Source organism: Ahaetulla prasina, chromosome 1 (genome assembly GCF_028640845.1).
Source record: "Ahaetulla prasina isolate Xishuangbanna chromosome 1, ASM2864084v1, whole genome shotgun sequence".
Classification (NCBI taxonomy): Eukaryota; Metazoa; Chordata; class Lepidosauria; order Squamata; family Colubridae; genus Ahaetulla; species Ahaetulla prasina.
In genome coordinates, this window is record NC_080539.1 from 233,050,942 (window position 1) to 233,072,733 (window position 21,792).

At 38.3% G+C, this 21,792-nt stretch overlaps 1 long non-coding RNA gene across 1 annotated transcript in view; it reads right to left on the reverse strand.

The window, feature by feature from the left end:
- Positions 1-14,616: 14,616 nt before the first annotated feature.
- Positions 14,617-21,792, reverse strand: part of LOC131203323 (uncharacterized) — a 138,396-nt gene continuing 131,220 nt past the window's right edge. The window contains exon 5 of the long non-coding RNA XR_009156346.1: positions 14,617-14,739. This is a non-coding gene — a long non-coding RNA (uncharacterized LOC131203323). The remainder of the gene's footprint in view (positions 14,740-21,792) is intronic.

Sequence of the window (21,792 nt, forward strand, 5' to 3'; positions counted from 1 at the left end):
CAGGAATTAAGGGGGTCATGATAGATCGAAAATAGCCTGAGATTTTATGTTCTGATCAGTTGGCATCTTTTATTTGTGCCTATGTGCTGCTGTATTAGAAATGAAAAGGAAAGTCCAGATAAACCTTTCCAATAGTTTGAATGCTGCGGCTGTTATACACAAAATGTGCTGGTGTTTTTTCTTTCTTTCTTCCTTCCTCTCTCATTTTCCTTGAGAGACTGATTGCTTTTCATAGATATGGATTGCAACCACTTTTAACTAGGATTGTCAGCGTCCTCCAAACTGAAGCAACTTGACCCACCACCAAGCCAAAAAAAAAAAAAAACGGGCTAAGAATAAATGCCGTCAGTATATAACAGCTGATATTATTTTGGCATTTCTGTGAGGTGCAAAGTAAGAATGATAATTCTGTTTGGATTTTCTTTGGGGCCGGATGTTAGATTTTTACTTCAAAGGAATCTCAACTAGTTCCTTGGTTCTCTGTCCCACCTCAAAATATCTGCAGAGAAATGGAGGGATTGTCATAAGACCATTTCCACAAGCACCAGAGAAGCAAAATGGAAAGATCTTCAGCCACAGCTCAGAGCTGTATTTTAGCAAGCCTTGCTTTTACAAAGGTTTTTTTTTTTAATGCTGCAAGAAATCACTCAGCTGTCTTGCGTGTTAAGGGGAAGTAGAACTTTCCTTCTTATGGTTTAACATTTAAAAAAAAAAACCCACTTGAAAAAATATCTCGAAAAAGTGCTGGACCTGAAAACTGCCTGCCAAAGTGGGCAGTGAAATGAAGAAGGCTTTTTAGGATTCACACCACCCTAAGGCAGCATTTCCTAGGTTGTTAATACTCTGTTTCCTGTCAGTAGATTCTATAGCAATTGTTTTTGCTCATATGTGGGAGATGAAAAATTCAGGGTTGATATAAATGGTATGTGATGTTCGTTCACCATAACGAGTCAGCCACCATACTGAATTCTGGATATTGGCTGAATGAGATACATGTTTATCCTTTCTTCTTGATCTTTTGAGCACTGCAGTAGGCTAAATGTTTCAGATTTCAGCACATTTCAGATTCACATATTGCTCCCTGAAGTATCGTACAATTACTCCCCAAGTGCAAGCGTAAGTGCTTGTATGCACACACATGCCCGCTCTCCTTCTCTCCCTTTTGCTGACAAAACAGCATGACTGACACTTTTTGCAAAGAACTGGAACTCCATTAAAACAGAACTGCTTTTCCTTCTCCTTAACAGAAAAAAATCATTTGGCTTTTCAGTGTGGGATATTTTCTCCTTTCAACCTTAAAACAAAGGTATCAGTGTGACGATGTGTTGCTCGGAGGGGAAATTTTATACAGTTAAAATTGCAGTTTTATCCGGGGCTCAGAATACCATAACTCTGGATACACTAGGTTGGCTTTGTTATCATAGGACCTAAGCCCAGTAGCAATGCTCTTTTAATTTCATGCTAATTGGAAAAATGGAGGGAACATGTGATATTGATGTGACTAGTGGATTTGTGTATCTTCCTTGGGAGAAATTAGCTATTGTGGTTGAATAATAGCAGTCATAAAATAAATCAAAGCATCTGAGAAAAAGATTGTGGGATTCACAGCAACTGTGTTTATATTCTCTAGTTGCAGAATATCCAATAAGGCATAGTGGAGTTATCTCTAAATGAGAGAGCACGGACAAGACACAAGGTTGGTAATGTTACTGGTCATTGAGATTTTGTATATTTAAGACTAGAACTTAAAGGTTGTTGGAAAACACCAAAGAATTATAAAATCATCAAGAAAATAATTTACAAATGGAAGAAAGTGCTTTAGCTAGAGGTAAGGGTCAACTTATTAAGTGAGATTATTACAAATTAGTGGTGTACCCCAGACTCAGGTTCATGCTGTAAGAGTAACGTAGAAGCCGACAGGCTAGGGAATATAAGTAGAAGAAAATGTATGTTTATGAAAAATATAACCCTGATATATAAATAATTGGAACAATGGCCCAAAAAACGGATATATGGATCAGTTTCGCTAATAGTCCTGTGGAATTAGTCCCTTAAGTGGATCTTAGCTTAGCAATTTAGACCAAGACATTAGTGAAATCATTTGTCTGGGGATTAGCTAAAAACCAGCAGTGAGAAGAAAGACGAAGCTATTTCACAAGTGCCCCCAATAGTTGACATGAAGGATTATTATTATTTATTTATATTTTGCAAGCTTCACACAAATGGCTGAATGTTCCTTTGATATGCGTTTGTATGCTCTTTGGCACAAATATTGGGGTGGGGGAATGAAATGTGTGTCATGAAGCCACAATGCAATTGTATATAGGTAGGAATTGGGAACTGGACATGGCTAGTCTAGTGAAGAGAAGGAAGCGAGGAGACATGATAGCAGTATTCCAATACTTGAGGGGCTGCCACAGAGAGGAAGGGGTCAAGCTATTTTCCAAAGCACCTGAAAGCCAGACAAGGAATAATGGATAGAAATTGGTCAAGGAGAGATTCAACCTAGAAATAAGGAGAAATTTTCTGACAGTGAGAACAATCAGCCAATGGAACAGCTTGCTTTCAGAAGTTGTGGGAGTTTCATCACTGGAGATTTTCAAGAAGAGATTGAACTGCCATTTGTCAGAAATGGTGTAGGGTCTCCAGCTTGGGGGATGGGGGGTAGACTAGATGACTTACAAGGTCTCTTAATCTGAATTGCATCATGAGGTCACAATGAGTATGTTGCCATACAATCCCTGAGGCCAACTATGGACATCTATGTTACCTTGGAGACATTCTTGGCTGGAGAAGGGTAAAGAGGAGAGAAGGAACATGATGGCAAAACCAGTTAATAAATAGCTTGGTTTTGTTGCTTTTACAATTTTATGAGGGTTCCCCCCCCCCACACCCTTGTATTATTTTTTTCTTGTTTATTGAATTTATTAAAAAGTTTTGTTTTAATTGATGTGCCTTTTTATTTTAAAAAAATCAAGGTAATTTAAAAATAACACAGATAAATAACTAAAAGGTGAAGAGAAAAATGACAAGAGAAACAAACCGACAAAGAACAGAACCTAGGCAAAGAATACCTGTCAGGTAAACCTAATTATAATCTGATCCAGAATAAATATCCCCACATATCTGGAAAAATCAAATTAATGGTGGTTATCATGGTTTTATTTCTCTATTTAACTTCCTTTTTTTATAATACAATCTGAAAGTGTGGATTGTATAATTAATTATTTTTTTTCAAACCACTCTGAGACAATGTATAAAAATGCTTTGTATTATTAGTAATACCAGCATGAATAGCACTAGTCCTATTCGTTCAGAACGAAGTTTAGTTTATCCAACATTTTATGACTTATTGATTTTCTATTAATTTATTAATGAACAGAGTACTATGTTTCTCAGTTTGGTTATCTCAGTTTGTTTCTATTTGTTTATTTATTAGTCCATCTAATCGTGTATTCTGAGATCTGCAAGTTCCTGAAAGTCCATCTAATCGTGTATTCTGAGATCTGCAAGTTCCTGAAATATTTGGGATAATATAAAAAATCAATATTCAGGAAACACTATAAATGCTAGCGATCAATAAGACATATTGGCTAGACAGAGAACTCTGCTCTATACTGCTATCTCATGGCCTAAATAACAGAATAACAGAGTTGAAACTCCTATCTGGGAGAAACTACTGTATAAACCATGTATTTAGCCGTGCCTACGAGCAAGCATGAAATCACTACACCAGATTTATTTTGGTTTACTCACATTGATACAGTCTGAATATCCAAACAGATGCCTTCATTTTTGCAATGATTTGACACATCTTGTAAACACAGGCAAAAATATTATAGGTACAAAGTTGAGTGTCCTTACGATTAATGTTTCTATAACATAAGCAGATGTGTTCTGCTGTTATTAATTTAGTTTAGATGCACAAGAAATCAGGAAAGAGCTAGTGTACCAATTATATGGCTATAGTTAGAGAATACAGCCTTATCTTCTTCCTTGTCTCATCAGCCCCCACTTTCACAATGTGGAAAAAGATTTAATTTCGTTTGGGATAGGGACTGTCTGTATGTGTTTCTTTATTACTTAACACACAGAATCCAGAATCCAAATGGGGTCTCTAAGGATTCACAACACCAAAAAAAATAATAATAGGAGAACACGATCCTATATAGTCCAGTGATTCAGACAGACAGAAAAGAGCTTTAGGGCACCTCTGCCCTTCATTTACTTTTTCTATCAGCTTTTCAGCTCAAAGAGGGACACGAAAAATAGTATCCATTTAGTTTGCTTTATGGTTAGAAGTCATATTTTTGTGTTATTATCTTCTCTTTCTACTCTACATAGGACCAAGCAAAAATCTATTTGATGAAAAGGGTAATGAAAGAGAAAGTGTTTTAACATCTCCCTTTTCCCCCTAGATGTGAGTATAACTACCGTGACTTCACACAAATCATTAGGACATCAGATAGTGTTCCCTCTAAGCAGCTGCCATTTATATGTACAACCTCTGTTGCATTTCAAGATTTTTCTTTTTTCACCTATATTGGAGGAGGAATGAGAAAAGCATGTAGGACTGAAATAAAAATAATGCAAATATAGATAATACATAAAAGCGAACCAGATCCCAGTTGGAAAAGGCTGTGAAGCTATTAAAAAAAAAAATCAATCGTTCTTCTTTTCATATAGTTTCAGCATGATGACCTATTTCTCAATCCCTAACTCCTCCAACTTTCTTGACTCCACCTAAAAAAACCGCTTTTCACAACTTGAAAGCTTCCAGATATGTTGAACTACATGATTTATTTTCAATATCCAACAGGCAATGATGGATGTTATGGTCCAGTACATCACAAAGGCACTCATTGCTGGGCTAGAGGATAATTTAAAAATTAAATATGATGTGGATGCTTGTATCCACCAAAATACCCAGATATTACAAAGTGTCTTAGTGTGAAGAAATAGCCTCATCTTGTTTTTGTAGATCATACTACGGGCTTGTTATCTGAGTTGAAGTGCCTGATGAATTAACTATTCTACACATCAACATTCCTATCTTTGTTTTAAATCCAAAGTGATCATTAATGTTCTGAAATGGATAGCCTTGGCCCCAAAGAGAAGGAAAATACATGCCATCAACAACAACATCCTAATAACCCATCTCCTTGAATTATGCGGTTTAAACAGTGCAATGCAGCAATAGCTCCAATCCAAATTATTTCATGTGCGCATAGGAAGAGGCGAACTCCTTATTAGCTTAAGTTATCCCTGTTAGAAATAAAAGAGTTCACATTTTTAGATCCAGAGACTCTGATATAATAACTGTTTTTGTCATTTGCACAGCAATTTTACCCCTGAATGCCTTGTTCTAGGCAAAATTAATAACCAAAAAAAAAAATGCATGTGCTTCAGGTGCCGTTGTGCAGCTTCACCCTTTTCCACTTTGTTCAGCCTGGAGCGGCGAGTGCTCCTTTCTTATTATCAGTTAATAATTCTCTCTCATTGAGGCAAATTAGGAACTTGACTGTGTTAGAGAGTCCAGAAAGCTGCTAGAGGCAAAAAGAGAAGACGGGGGATAAATGGCAGAAATTCCACTCTGAGCATGAAGCACAACATTGTGCCTACCACAAAAGCCGCTCTGTATTTTTGATCCTTTCTAATTTAATTAGCCCAAGAGGTGACACATTAATTTGCCAAGAATTCTTCTGATGCGAAAGCTGCCTTCCCCTAGAGAAGAGATAGGGGGAAACAAAATAACCTGCATGCTACATTGGCCCAGCCATAATGAAAAGAGGTTATTTTGATGTTACAAATAGCGTTGTCCGGTCACCACAGACCTTTCAACCTTTTTACCTTTGGTTAGGTCAGCTGTATAACCCAATGCAACACAAAGCATGAATTAACCACTTTTATTCCAGCAATCTCTAAAAGCCTAAATCATTACTACCCGAAGACGGGTCAAAGTTACCAAGGAAGTTGCCACAACGGCAAATTCTGTATCTCAAATCCCAAATAAACCCATGGTATCTTCTGTGCTTGAACATTTAATAATTTTGTTTACCTAGCAAATTTGAAGCCTTGGATTTTCTTAGTAAGTCTTTGGCCTCTACACAACATACTTTTTTCTCCCTAAATTGTCTTCACATGAAACCTCTTCATCAAGAACAAAGGATCAGATTGAAAGTTCTGCTATCAGATCTATCAAGTTTATTTCATGTGATTCTGATGTTCTGAGGCATGGTAATGTATCATTTTTGTTTGCCCAGAATATATTTTGAACTTTTCTGGAAATAAAATCTTTGGTATTACTGTCACAAGGGATTAAAAAAAAAAAAACATTGGCAGGACTCAAATCAGCAGTATCTAAGATACCAGAAATAAGGAGAGATCTTGATTTGTTTAACTGAGTTAAAGGAGGAATTTTCCTTGGGGAAACATGTTGAAGTTTCATTTAGGTGGAAATCAAATCTAAATTTAGATTTCCACTGCTTCTTCATTTTGCTGAAGAGTAGCGTGTCAACTCGCAAAGCATCCCTGGCCTATGGCAACTCAAGAGTTAACATTAGGGCATCCGTCGGAACCCGGACATAGCGCTTCAGTATACTCATGGGAATGAGGTGGCTGGATGAAGCAGCAGGTGTGAGCTTCAATGGACTCCAGAAGATGGTAGAGAATAGGAAGGCCTGGAGGAAAGTTGTCCATGGGGTTGGAATGGGTCGGACACAACTTCACAACTAAAGAACAACAATACTCACTTCCATCCAACCTTCCTTCTCTAAAATAGCTACAGGTTGATTATGATTTCAGTATTTACAATTTCTCACAATATTTGTCTCTGACTCCAAATGTGATGCTGGGAACCTTCAAGAATTTGTATATGGGCCTTTCCCACCAGGGAACTAAAGTGCTATCCACCCAACCTTGAAACAGCTGAATATTACCTACAGAATTGTCTTCATCGTGTTACATCAGCTCATCCCACTCAGTCAGGCAGAGAAAGTATGTTTTGGATCCCATCAGCTAAAGAGATCTGACTGGAGGGATTCAGGAAAAGAGACTTAGTGACCATTTTCCGCCTCCTTTTACGCAATGGTGGACATTGGAACACTCTCGCCCCAGTGGGGAGGCAGGACCCCATTTTCCTGACTGTCCAAAAAAAGTATTAAAAATATGGCTCTGCACAAGGGGGAGCACAGAGGAGCATACAACCAGGGCTGATTGGTGCCCTGGAAGCCCTTTCCCTACCTTTTAATTAATTTCTAACATTCTTTGCCTCTTTTAAATTTTATGTACTGTTTTTAATATTTTATTGCACACTGGCCAGAGTCTCTCTGTGAGGGAGATGGGCAGTTCTAAAATATGGCAAATGATTTAAAAAATTAAATAAATAATAAACAAACAAGCAAACCGTTGTCCTGAGCTTTGCTGTCCCTGCAGCTGATCTTTATCCTATCTGTGTTGCATGTCTTCTGATGCATAACCAAATGATGTTGTCCTGATTATACATTTGCAGTGAGTGACAGGTAAAACAATTAGTTTACTTGTCTAGCTTTGTTACCCTGCCTCTTCACACCACCAGCTAGTACGGAAAACATCTGCCAGCCACGGCACTCCAGCAGTAATTTGGTAGGCATGTTTCCAGGTTTCAATCTTTTATCTGTAGGTTCTTCTCTATACCCTTTTCCTATGCCCCATTCTTTCCTAAACTGAGCTCTTTTTTGATCAGATTGAAATTATGAATCCTTTCCTTTACATTGGCGAAATACACCAACTATCAGATTCCTCCATGTCCTGTTTAGAGGTCAATGGCGACGCCGATTCCAACTTTATTTATTCTTCCTTTACTCTAATCCAGTCAAAGCTACAGAGTTAAAACTTTTATAACATAGGTCAGGCAGTCTAGTAGTATTTTATTGTTCTTCTGATAGATCATTGGCACTAAACTTTTTTTTTATCTAGATCTTTAGGGAGACACGAGCAACATAGTGACGACTTTAGGCTGGCCAAGAATTAGAGGGGAATGACGGCATCTGCCTGTAATGTTCAACAAGCATTCTCTCATCCCACCCTCTAACAGTGAAAAAAAAAACCCCTGAAATTATTTTAGACATAATGAATATCTAAGCCCAGCAAATTTTACACAATTTGCAGTTCTTGTTGGATGTTGTCCACCTAAATAGAAAAATTACTATCCTGCATTCATGTTTAAAGGGGTGGAGCTTTCAACTTATGACTGGCACTTTGACTTTTTTGACTCCCTTCTCTCCTTCTCCCTCTACACCCAGGACAATGCTGTTCGGTTAGGTTTTTTTCCCCCAGCCATGATGGAACTCACTACTGATATGGTGCCAGTTATTTTTTTCTCAGCTCGGATGTTGTTGTATGGTTACAATGAGGGGTATCACCATATGTGTGTGCAACAGTGGTAGCACGTACATTGCACATAGGATTCAATCCCTGATATCACTAGGTTGCAAAATAACTTTGCAACAACATAACATGATTGACTTGCAGGGCCAGTGTGATGTGCAATAAGTTCACATGGTGTGGTAGGATTGTGTGTTTGTTATTAGGATTACTGGGTTAGGGATTTTTCTTTTCTTTTACTCTCTTTCACTGTGAGTTGTATTGGGGTGGGGTGGGGGTGCACGAAGGGAGGCTCAGCCAATCTCATTGTACACATGTTGTACTCTGACAATAAAGGTTTTAAATTGAATTTGAATTATTTGTATAATTTAGAAATAAACTTTGTCTGAAATAATGAGGATTGACGACTGATCTAGGCATCCTATACTAAGTGAACCAATGGTCTGAACTGGTATAAAACAGTTTCCCAGTTACTGGGTTCAAGACACGGATGTAAACTACGATACAGTTTATTTTGTTTTCATTTAACATGATGTGGGGGCTCAGCCATTGCCATTTATAAATAATGAATTATAATTTAGTGCTATTAGAAAAATAGATAATTATGGTTTATTAAACAAAGCATGATTAACAACATTAGACTTAGAACATTCATAACCGATAGCCTGCATTTGACTTTTTCTAGTCTTTCAAAATACTAAAACAAGAGAAAGAGAGAGAGAGAGAGATTGTTTTAGCACTTTATGGCTTTTTAATGATTAAGCAATACATTATAATTATAAACAAACTGTTAAGTAAAGTGTACAGAGAAAACCACTTTTTGTCTTTATGAAACTTATAGATCTTCACATTGTCTCCTGCCCTCTGAGACAATGTGGTTGTGGTTGATGAAAATAATACCTAAGAATCACAATATTGTGCACATTGTTACATTGAAAGATAGAAATCCTGTCCATCAGAACTGGTTTCCCTCATCATGTGGGGGAATCTACAATTTCTTGTGATGTATATAATTTAATATCTTTAATATTCATAGCCTCAGTAGAAAGGATTTAACATATGCAATTACTTTCATCATGAAACTTCATACTGTTTCAGAATATAAATTTACTATTTGTTGCTATTAACGCTGAGGTTCAATCCTGAGGAAGAGATTTTCTCTTCTAGATAGCATCTACCTGATACCTGTCAATCATTTTACATGTAGTAGAATATGACTATCTTATAACAGATTGGGTTGTTCAGACCTTCCTGAAGTAGCTGTTAGTGATGTGAAAGAATAATGGAATAATTCTTGACACGATGATACTTGTGCTTTAAAAAAGAAGTGGTTTTTATCAACTTAGATCACCGGACCAGCTTAAAACACTACCACATGGCAAGATTTCCACTCACCAATACCCTCACAACTATTTTGAAATCAATCCTTCAATTGCTTTCTATTAACCTTGGAATCTTGAGAACAGGCAAAGAACTTCATGAGCCAATCAATTGATAAAATTGATAAAAATGATATTCAGTTAGTGTCTATCCTCTGAACTTGAGTAGGTCTGAAATAACACTCCATAACAGAAGAGGGGGAAAAAAAGTAAATTGAGCCTTTTCCTCTATGCCAATCTTTTCAGTACAAAGTATAGATATTGATATTTGCAGAAAGAGAGATAGAAAATACACACACACACACACACACACACACACACACCAATATCTAGACCCGTTCCAGTCCAGTTTCCGGCCCGGTTACAGCACAGAGACGGCTTTGGTCGCGTTGGTGGATGATCTCTGGAGGGCCAGGGATAGGGGTTGTTCCTCTGCCCTGGTCCTATTAGACCTCTCAGCGGCTTTCGATACCATCGACCATGGTATCCTGCTGCGCCGGCTGGAGGGATTGGGAGTGGGAGGCACCGTTTATCGGTGGTTCTCCTCCTATCTCTCTGACCGGTCGCAGTCAGTGTTGACAGGGGGGCAGAGGTCGACCCCGAGGCGCCTCACTTGTGGGGTGCCGCAGGGGTCGATCCTCTCGCCCCTTCTGTTTAACATCTACATGAAGCCGCTGGGTGAGATCATCAGTGGTTTCGGCGTGAGGTATCAGCTGTATGCGGATGACACCCAGCTGTACCTTTCCACGCCGGACCACCCCAACGAAGCTATCGAAGTGCTGTCCCGGTGTCTGGAGGCTGTACGGGTCTGGATGGGGAGAAACAGGCTCAAGCTCAATCCCTCCAAGACAGAGTGGCTGTGGATGCCGCATCCCGCACAGTCAGCTAAATCGCGGCTGACCATCGGTGGCGAGTCATTGGCCCCGATGGAGGGGTGCGCAACTTAGGCGCCTCCTGGACGAACGGCTGTCTTTGGAAGATCATTTGACGGCCGTCTCCAGGAGAGCGTTTTACCAGGTTCGCCTGGTGCGCCAGTTGCGCCCCTTTCTGGACCGAGATGCCCTGTGCACAGTCACCCACGCACTCGTGACGTCTCGCCTGGATTACTGCAATGCTCTCAACATGGGGCTCCCCTTGAAGGGCATCCGGAGGCTGCAGTTAGTCCAGAATGCGGCTGCGCGGGTGATAGAGGGAGCCCCTCGTGGCTCCCGTATAACACCCATCCTGCGCAGGCTGCACTGGCTACCTGTGGCCTTCCGGGTGCGCTTCAAGGTTTTGGTGACCACCTTTAAAGCGCTCCATGGCATAGGGCCGGGTTATCTACGGGACCGCCTACTGCTACCGAATACCTCTCACCGACCCGTGCGCTCTCACAGAGAGGGACTCCTCAGGGTGCCGTCAGCGAGGCAATGTCGTCTGGCGATGCCCAGGGGAAGGGCCTTCTCTGTGGGGGCTCCCACCCTCTGGAATGAACTGCCCCCAGGACTTCGTCAGCTTCCGGACCTTCGGACCTTCCGCCGCGAGCTTAAAACATACCTATTTAACTGCGCAGGACTGAGTTAGATTTTAGTTTGTGGGTTTTAACTTGGGTTTTAATTTTTATATTTTTAATTATTAGGCTTTTGAATAAGATTTTAATTGTTTTTAGATTGTATTTATTGATTTTAAATGCCTGTAAACCGCCCTGAGTCCTTTGGGAGATAGGGCGGTATATAAATATAAACAATAAATAAATAAATAAATAAATAAATACATACATACAAGGGACGTGGTGGCTCAGTGGCTAAGACGCTGAGTTAGTCAGCAGTTCAGTGGTTCAAATCCTTAGCTCCCGTTACTTGTCCCAGCTTCTGCCAGCCTAGCAGTTCGAAAGCATGTAAAAAATGCAAGTATAAAAAATAGGACCACCTTTGGTGGGAAAGTAACAGTGTTCTGTGCGCCTTTGGCTGCATGACCATGGAGACGTCTTCAGACAGTGCTGGCTCTTAGGCTTTGAAATGGAGATGAGCACAGCCCTAGCACATATGTGCAATTTACACACATATATACATATGTATATATACGTGTGGGTGTGTGGGTGTGTGTATGACATCACACTATATTGATGATGTTTGACAGTAAAATAATCATAACCTTTTTCAATACATAAAAGAATAAAATACTCATTACAAGTGCTCTGGAGGTTTTCTTTTTAACAAAAGAGAGAGGGAGAAAGCCATAAAAATTACACTAAACTGCTGAGAAAAGGGCAGAAGGTTTGTATGCTTTAAGAAAAGTTAGTGCTCTCCCAAGAATACTGCAAGGAGCTTTTTTTAGAAAGGAATCCATAAAACAGGAAATTTACCGTAAAATTGAAACTGTATCTCACATGGGATCTAGAGGATGTTTCAGAATGATGGTACGTGCCTGGTTCAGGGAAGGAATAACAGAAAATGTTAGTTGTGGGTGAACAGCTTCAAAATGCATACTTCCTAGTATGGTTAATATTTGCATTGCTTCAAAATCCTTCTGAAGTCAATAGGAGGTTAAATCAGACGTTTTGGGAGGACTTTAAAAAATATGCATATGAAGTCTCATAGCGGCATTGCATATTAGCCTTACATCAAGGCTAAATTCTACTTTGGGAGGATAAAGAGAAATATAAAATAACATCCATATCATTTGTCTCAAATTTACTTTTACAGTACTTGTTTTGGAAATTGCTGCCCAACTCCCTGGAATCAAAACAGAAATAAGAATAGAAAGATTTCATAATGAAATCACTGTAATCTCAAAATGCCTGACAAGCAATTTTTTTGTTGTTGTTTCTCTGAAACTTTTCGATATAGTTTAACTTCTCACTACTTTATATTTTTTTTCACTGCATTCTTATTATAATGCCTTTTACTGTGGATCAGTAGTCTGCTGTGGATGGTGCTAGGAATGGTTGGTGGGATATGAAGAAGAACATGCTGGCTTGATAACATCAAATCCGACTCAAAGTTGAACATCCAAAAATTGAAAGAAGCTGTACTTGACAAGGTAACATGGAGAGCTACTTTGTCTGTAAAGTCGCCAAGAGTCAGACATGATTAAATGGTTAAAACATTTAGTCATGCATACAACATTGTTGTAACAACAGTCCTCTGTTAGTAAAAACCTTAGAAAGTACCATTATCTCTAGCCCCTACAATGCAATGCATCTGAATTGGCAAACCGTAATGCCTGATAAGCTTAACACTGAGTGAGTTTTCACTGTTTGATCTGAAAATGGATCTAGGAGTGGATTTAAGGGTAGATGAAAAGATCTCTGACATTACAGAGCCACAACACAATTTCCTTAACAACATCTTCATATGTTTAGTTGTGCACTGACTTGACTTATAGCATCGTTGCAAAGATCCAATTAATACATGTGAAGAATTTAAAATGGAGACAAAATGCAACCTAGTGGTTAAAATGTACTGGCTTTCAAGACCATCTTCAAGCTTGGAAATCTGCTGGATGACTTTAAGTTAATCACTCTCCCTCAGCCAAACCTACCTCACTGGATTGTTATGGGAATAGATTAGAAGGATTCTAATACAATCTTTCCAGTATTCCTGACGGAAATGCAGGATATAAATCTAATAATAGAATAGAATAGAATAGAATAGAATAGAATTTTTATTGGCCAAGTGTGATTGGACACACAAGAAATTTGTCTTGGTGCATATGCTCTCAGTGTACATAAAAGAAAAGATATCTTCATCAAGATACAACATTTACAACACAAATGAAATAATAATAATAAAAGCATTCAGCTCTTCAGTCATATTACTATTGTTATTACTTGCTTTAGAAGGTGCAATACTTGTGAAATACAAAAGATGAATAATAAAACATTACAAAAGTAAGAAATTATGCTAAATCGAAACCATAGGTCATGGCAGAATAGTAATAGAAAACGTGGCATCTTTATAGTTAGCATTGCTTTGAACGTCAAAGAAAGCATAATTTAGTCAAAATTAAACATTCTTAAGTATTGCCATTTTCAATACCAGTAGAGAAATTTAGGCTAGAGCCCCATGCTAGGGAGTAAGACCCATTGAACTTAACTTTCTGATTTGATGTATATAGGATTACCCTATTCAGAGACATACATAGGGACTGCACCCTTATATACCATGTACTACTTCTCTAAATAGAATTTAAAAGATTTTAACATGATCTCCTCTAAAGTCTGCATATCTGTGTATATTTACTCGGGTTTAATCCTTTTGACATTTGTTTAACTTATTTCTGAGAAAGCAAGCAATGTGCTCAGTTGTTAAGCTTAAAACTTGAAGAATGAAATCATAATTTAACTAATTTCCTGTAACTATTCAAGAGAAAACTTCTATGTTTTGTTTCATTTTATTTCTCATGGGTTGTTTTTTTTTTTTTTTTGGCTGTATCTTGTGCTATCAAGAAAACTGATTCATGATATCTGGAACCTTTCATGAAAGAAGGTGACAAGATCTGTTGGGCCTTCAAAAATTATGTATTCCCTTCACGTTGTCATGGAAATTGGATAAGCAGATTTCTTTGAAGAGTTCTTTTCTGACACATTTCCCATTTCTCCAGCCAAATAAAATGGCATTAACCAATTTTTGCCAGAAGAAATTCTTGCTCATGCGTTTCACACACCCCAAAAAAGGCTGCTTACAAATTTGTCATTAGATTCTACATCAGAAATACAACAATGTGGACTCTACTTCTGTTATGCTACAGTCCAACCTTATCATAGCTTTGAAGGCTATTTTAGCAACCAAGAGCAGATGCTTCTGTTTTCTCCACTTGGACATCAGGCATGCAGTAAAGAGGATAGTAAATTGTGGACCCCAAACATTTGAGAAAATTACTGTGCTTTCAGGAAGTCTCAATCCATTGTTAGCCTATTTCTTGTCCTTTGCACTCCTGAGGGAAAGTTGACCTTATCTTCATTTTCCCACTGACCGTCTTTTTTGGTGCACTGTGGAATTCCAGGAAGAACATCCTGCAAGAGAACAATATTTGGCATTTGTTGAGCTGACTAAGTAAATGAGCTCAACTTTAAGCAATACACGTATGCGAAAAGGAGAGGCCAGACCAGGCAAATCCTTGAAGATTAAAAACCAAACAAAACAACAAGCAGGAAACAGGCACAGGGTTGAAAGCTCTCCCAAAGGTATACAGTCTTCATGACAAATGGGCAGAAAATCTTGAGTATAAATTGCCAAACGCTGCAACTGCTAGAAGTTGTAGATGTACTGTACTCTTTTTATTTATTTAATAGTCGTGGAACAGCAACTCAGCTGTATTCTTTGCGGTAATAATAAAATAGGTTTATGTGTATGTGTTTAGATGTATATTTCCAAGATAGCTTTTCCCAACTCTTGTGCCTTCCTGATAAGCTGAGGCTACTATAAGCCAACTGAAAAGGCACCATTTTAACTATGCTGCTTAATTCTAGTTTCCATGCAATTTGTTAAATGAAACCTTTTAAAGGAAATCTTTCAAAGGAAAGTTTCTGAGAAACATTCATGGCTGGATTATGGTTCTTACTTGTCCCCTATTGTACAATTCAGTGGTCTGCAGCTTCCATAGGTCCCAAAGGAAAACATTAATAGGGAATGCCTTTCATGAACTTTTTCAGTAACAGTAATCCACACCTTTGAGAACCTGCTGAGAATTTTCTTTTTCCCTTGGAGAAATTCAGAAAAACTACACACCTGGTTTTTCAAACTACAAACTGAGTGGAGAATTTAAAAACAGAAATCTGTTTTATTGATATGAGAAGGTTGCTTTAAAGGTTGACAACATTCTTATTACAGACTGTGGCATATGTACAACAGAAAGATTTTATATTTGCAAGGTTTGCTTTGCAGAGTACGGTACTGATTTATATAATCATTTCAAAGCCAAAAGGCCAGATATATTATATAAATATTAATGTCATATAGTTAGTTACAGCTAGTATTACTTGGACTGGGAATGAGGGGTTCAAAATAATTATTTTGCAGTGATTGAAATGTGTCACATAGGTAAAACTTTGCTAAGATAGCCACGTTTGCTGTTTGAATACAGAAAACAGATCTCAGCAGGAGGTATGAGCCATAATGCTGAAGAAGCAACATCTAATGTCAGAATGACCGGAATTAATTCAAATGATAACGTGGTTCTCATGACTCATGCTACAAAGATTTGTGTGTGCCTGTGTCTCTGGGTGTGTGTATTTACAAGAGTTCTGAATGAGAGAAAAAACTAAGCTATCGTTCATACAACTATGTGACTTTTAATAATAGGAAGGAAAACCAAGAAAGGTGGAGCAAAATAGGCAGCAACCATGTGTAGGTCTTTTGGCTTTTTCAAACATTGTAGCATCACTGTGAGATGAGCTATAGCAGTGGAAATCAGGTGGCTGCTAGATTGAAGGCAGACTTCCCCTCCCCACCCCTTTCTCTCTGCTTTCTACCTGTCCATCTTTTTGGTGATCATATTGATGTATTTATTCTACTTGTGCTCCTTTGTCACTGTTTATTTTGTCTTTCTATTATTTTACTTCTGTTCTGTTTTGTTTTGTTTGCTTTCCTTCCCTTTTTTCCCCCTTTTTATTGTTGTAAGCTACCTAGAGTAGGCCCATGGTGAGATAGGGAGCAAGTAAATTTAACTAATAAATAAAATCATATACATGCACTTATGGGCTTCCCAGAGCACCATCATCCTCGTTTGGATTTCCTTTTGTTTACAGTGGATTTAAACTAGGCCCCTGTGCATTTTCACAGTCAGATTTTTAGGACAGTTGTGAAGGAACATGGTGCATCATCCATTTGTTCCTTCTGAGTATAGGTAGCAAAATCACTCCAACAGCAACAGCACTTAGACTTATATACCGCTTCACAGTGCTTTACAGCCCTCTCTAAGCAGTTTACAGAGTCAGCCTATTGCCGCCAACAATCTGGGTCCTCATTTTACCCACCTCAGAAGGATGGAAGGCTGAGTCAACCTTGAGCCTGGTGAGATTTGAGTTGCCAAATTGCAGGCAGCTGCCAGTCAGCAGAAGTAGCCTGCACTACTGCACTCTAACCACCGCGCCACCGCACCTTATAAAAACATCGGGAGGAGTTATAGTTTGAAAATATCTTATCTATACTTCAGTAAGGGTTTCTTTCACAACCCTGAAGTTTATATTGACTCAAGGTTCAGAGGATAACGTGTTAACACAGCCATGGGAAAGAGCCCCACATCTGAACCAGCTTTGCAGACTCCCAAATATAAGTACTGTAAGGCGCTCATTGAAAGTGTGAAGTCCTACACTTAGAAACCTAGTACTGCAGAGCAACATTTTCCCCATCTGAGGGCTTGACTTAGCAGGGTTCCTGGTTGGTTTGATTAAAGGCAGTGATGCCAACCCACCCATACAGAACAGTCAACAAACTAAAAGCAGAAGAAGAAGAGAACCTGTCTATGTATGCTTATGCCCTAGGATCAGGAGCAGGACAAAATTTACAATCTGTTCTCTTTGGTGCTACTGCAGATAAGGATGATTGCCTCCTTGCCTAGGGAAATCTTTTGTGCCTAAAGAAAAACCTGATCCATGAGGAGGCTTGTTTTTATCGCAGACAGAAGCGGGGGAATTTGCTGACTCTGTAAGGAAGCAGATGACGGTGAGTCAACAGCAATGAAATTGTCAGGGACAGACTGATTGTGGGCATTTTGGATGAGGCTTTATCCCATAAAGTTACAAATGAAAACTGATTTCACTTTAGAAGGGGCTGTAGATTTGTTCACAACTGAAGTGCGCTAGATGTAGCCATTGTAGGAAAGGTCTTAGGGGCTAAACTCTGCTGAAATGGTGAATATAAGAAGTTGTTTACAATGCAGTTTTGTCCCAAAGGTGCTTTTTTTTTTCCAAGAGACAATTGGACTTTCTGGTTTTTCTTTGAAACACGTTTTGCTTCATGATCATCCAAGAAACTTTTTCAGCTCTGTACAGTTCTGTGTTCTATTCCAGAAATGAAGTTGCATAAACTATTATATCAATAAACTTTTCTTTTCAGGGGAGAATTTACTTTAGAAATCAGTGAGCATGCAATATGCTTTAAAAATGCTACAAGCATTTACATATATGTAAGGGAGGTGGTGGCTCAGGGGCTAGGACGTTGAGCTTGTTGATCGAAAGGTCGGCAGCTCAGCGGTTCGAATCCCTAGTGCTGCTGTGTAACGGGGTGAGTTCCCGTTACTTGTCCCAGCTTCTGCCAACCTAGCAGTTTCGAAAGCACATAAAAATGCAAGTAGAAAAAATAGGGACCACCTTTGGTGGGACGGTAACAGCGTTTCGTGCGCCTTTGGCATTGAGTCATGCCGGCCAAATGACCATGGAGACGTCTTCGGACAGCGCTGGCTCTTCAGCTTTGAAACGGAGATGAACACCGCCCACTAGAGTCGGCAACGACTAGCACGTATGTGCAAGGGGAACCTTTACCTTTACCTTTAAGGGGTGTGCATAAGAGCACCAGTGTGCCTACCGTCCCTGTCCTAATATTCCTTTTTACTCTTACTCTTTTCATGTATTCAAATTACGTTTATACTTTTACCTGTTATCTTAGATATGCTTGACAAATAAAATAAATAAAATAAAAAATTAATATATAAAAGGCTACCAAAATCTTTATAGCCTTCAAGTCATTGTTGATTCCCAGCTACTGGAATGGAAGAATTGCCCACTGAATCTAACATGGAAATAGACAACTTCATGCGGACAAAGTACTGTTCAGTGTGCAGTGTATATTAGAATTATTCAGTTCCATGCTACCAAATTCTTTCTGGTTTTTTGCTACCACAAACTCAGTTCTCCTCTATAACATATGTCCTTTCTATGATGGATGACAATATTCTATTAGTAATTATGAGTAGTTCAGCATTTTTCATTGCTTGATGCCATCAGTGGATTTTGGAAGGTCTAATTTGATCCATCAAACCTAGTATATTATACTATCAGTGAATGATTTTCAAAGTATCCAGGTATGTAAAGATCACAAGCCATTCCTGTGATAAAGTGCAAAGGAACCAATAAAATGGCAGAGAATTCTCCTCCAGATTATAAAATGCTACAGTAAACCTCATCTAGGTAAAACACTTGAATTAAGACATTCGTTATCCTGACCTCCACCAAGAACCTGGAAGCATTCAAATTAGATTTAAAGAGAAACAAAAACTCTTCATACAAAGTAGTATTCAATGCCTCAGCTTCTATTTGTGATCGGTTTCTTCACTATGTACTCCAAGTTATTGCTTGTGATTCAGAGCTAAAGGGATAAATTAACCTTATTCAATAGTTGTCTGTCAAACATGCATTATTGAATGGCTCACTATTAAATCCAAACCACACATCCAGTCCTTTTAAACGTGGTAATTAATGCTGTTCCAGAACTAAGGTGAGGTAGTCGCCATCTTGTGCAGACCTTAGTTGATTTTATATGTGCCATCCACAAGGTAGATATGGACTGCCAAATAAAGAAGGAAATGAAGGCCTTTCCTAATTTATTAGGAAGCTTCCACCCACTCTGTGATTTGGGGGGGCCACAGAAAGTGATGAACTCATGCAAGTCAACATCCACCTTGCTTACATCCACTGTTTCCCTCTAATGATCTTTGGCCACCCAAGTAGGCTTGGGCTAGCCAAAAACAGAAGTGCTCCAGTGCCCCCAAGGTTTATTCCGAGCCAGAGATATGGATGGAAAAGAGACAGCAAGACATAGCAGTCTTCTTTGTGGTGCAGAGAGAAGAACTGAAGCCGTTTTTATTTTTATTTTTACTGAGCAGGTAATATTTATTCTTCCAAACTATTTCCTTCCTTTTGTGGGTAAGAGGAAACAGATTGTTTGGTTTAGAAGAAAAATAATTGCTGCTTCTTTTGTTTGTTTGTTTGTTTTCAGATTGGAGATAATTAAAAGGTAAAATGAACATAGCATTTGATCTAGTAGTTAAGACCCTAAACTAAAAAGTGAGAGAGTGTGAGTTCTAGTCCTGCCTTAGACATGAAAGCCAACTAGGTGACTTGGGCCAGTCACTCTCTCTCTCAAACCAACTCACCTCACAGGTGGTTGTTGTTGTAGCAAAAATAGGATGAAGAAGCAGTATTACGTATATTCACCACTTTGAGTTATTTATAAAATAATAAAGGTAGGATATAAATAAATAAAATTGTTCTGGAATAATGCTAAGTACTGACCAAAAGGAGCTCAATTATCAGCTTATAACAGGAAATTCAAACAGAGGGGATTTCTTTAGTGGAAATTCACATAAAGTATGTGCTTGGATCCAGAGGTTTTGAAGATGGCTAAATCCACTGGTCTAAGCATCTGTCAAAATTATCTCCCCTTCATTCCATAATACCGAGCAGATGTTTTTTCCTGCCAGCTAGTGACATTCAGGCAGAGGAGAAACAAAGACAGGGAAACCAACAGTCATTTGGTTTTCCTTGGTTGTCCCTCAATGAAGGTAGCACTGCAACCTGAAGGACTGGAAGTAAATGCTTCAACGCAGCCATAAACCTGCCAATAAACAAGCATTCGGTGACTGAGCAAATATGTTGTTTCCCTCTTCAGATTTTACTCTTTACCTTCAAACATAAAGCCTGTAGCATCTGCAATCTGAGTGATGTGGAAGCTTCATGTTATAGAAATAAACGCAGAAAGACAAAAGTAGGAACTGTTTATTGGGACAAAATAATCTTCAAGTCTTTCTTTTTAGGTGAGTGATTGGTCCCTAATCACTGAAAGTTAGAGAATGGAAAGTTATGATATTTGGGGTATATATGTTGGATTTTTGGATTGCATATAGAGTTTCTAATCCAAAAGAGCAGAAATATGAAAACAAAACAAAACAAAAATAAAGGAACATACATTCCCAGCAGCAATCAAACTTTTCAATTCTAGAGTGCTTAGGCTATAATATTTGGTGCCCAATATTATAAATATTCTGATTGTTCACATTTGGAAACCATCCAATCCAAATCCTCAAAGGTTTTCTTATGGGTGTCCCACACTACTCTAAATGTGCTTCTACATTCAGAATGTTGAGGTTCCTCTAAAGCAGCTCAAGTAACAATCAATCACCTGAAATACTGGCTTTGACAGACCTTTTTGGATGAATCATTGTCAAGCACAAATAACCTGGAACATTTCTTGAGTTCAAAGCACAGAAGAGTTTATTATTGCTACCTCTAATGCAAACATCTAGTCAACTAACAAGTCAAGCCAAAATGTCACTCGATAAGGGTCCATGGAATTAATGTGTGGGGGTGGGTTGGATTTAGGTCAATGCTTTTACTCTAAACTGATAACACATTTAACTCTACCTTGCAGCTCTTCTTCTCCTACAATCATGTCCCAGCTGATTTTGGAAAATTACTTTCATTTGGAAGAAGACCTTTTTCCTTCTGTGACTCTTCTGTTGTACAATTATAATCAGAATTACATATTTGACCAGATTAAAATCACTGTTAAGCTTCAAACTAAGAATGAATATTAATAATCATGATGATCACAATAAAAAAATCAAGTACAATTGAAAACTATGATAAATTCAGCCCATATTACTAAAAATCTGTTCTATGTTAAATATCCTATAAAATTAAAATGTAAATTTTAAGCATGGAGAAATCCAAATTTTGAATGTGGTACAAATTCATGTATCAAATTATGCTCTAGGAATAGTTTCCACTATTCCTGAACTGAATATATTATACGTATTTTTAAGGTACAACACTATTCTAGACAATGAAGCATACACCCATAATTTAGTGAGCCATTCTTCCAATTAGAGGATAAAAAAACCTTCTAGGAAAAAAAGCATATAATATTCTTGCATCCATTAAAATATATAAATCTATTTCAGTATACTTTGAGGAGATATAGGGTTTAGCAAACTTTAATAAGAATATTGCAGTTTGAGATGGAAATTCAGCCTTTTGTTCTAGAATAAATCATTTTTCAGCATTGTTGAACATTACTGTGAATCTTCACAATATATGACCGACAGGTTACGAGCAGCTGCCCAGGCAGCT